Here is a 464-nt window from a genome sequence, read left to right as displayed (position 1 = left end):
TTGAGCTCCTCAATGTCTCTTCCTTGTCTTTGTTGCTCCTCTCTCATGATTCTTTGATCTTCTCTAATTTCATGGAGGAGAATGGAATGTTCTTGGTGCTCCATCCTTAGTTGTCCCATGTTGGAACTTAATTCTCCTAGGGAGGTGTTTAGTTGCTCCCAATAGTTTTGTGGAGGAAAGTGCATCCCTTGAGGCATCTCAGGGATCTCATGATGAGTGGGGTCTCTTGTGTGCTCCATCCTCTTCTTAGTGATGGGCTTGTCCTCATCAATAGGGATGTCTCCCTCTATGTCAACTCCAACCGAATAACAGAGGTGACAAATGAGATGAGGAAAGGCTAACCTTGCCAAGGTAGAGGACTTGTCCGCCACCTTATAGAGTTCTTGGGCTATAACCTCATGAACTTCTATTTCTTCTTCAATCATGATGCTATGAATCATGATAGCCCGGTCTATAGTAACTTC

This window comes from Arachis duranensis, chromosome 4 (genome assembly GCF_000817695.3).
Source record: "Arachis duranensis cultivar V14167 chromosome 4, aradu.V14167.gnm2.J7QH, whole genome shotgun sequence".
Lineage (NCBI taxonomy): Eukaryota > Viridiplantae > Streptophyta > Magnoliopsida > Fabales > Fabaceae > Arachis > Arachis duranensis.
The sequence above is the reverse complement of the archived record's forward strand: the minus strand, read 5'-3'. Positions refer to the sequence as shown.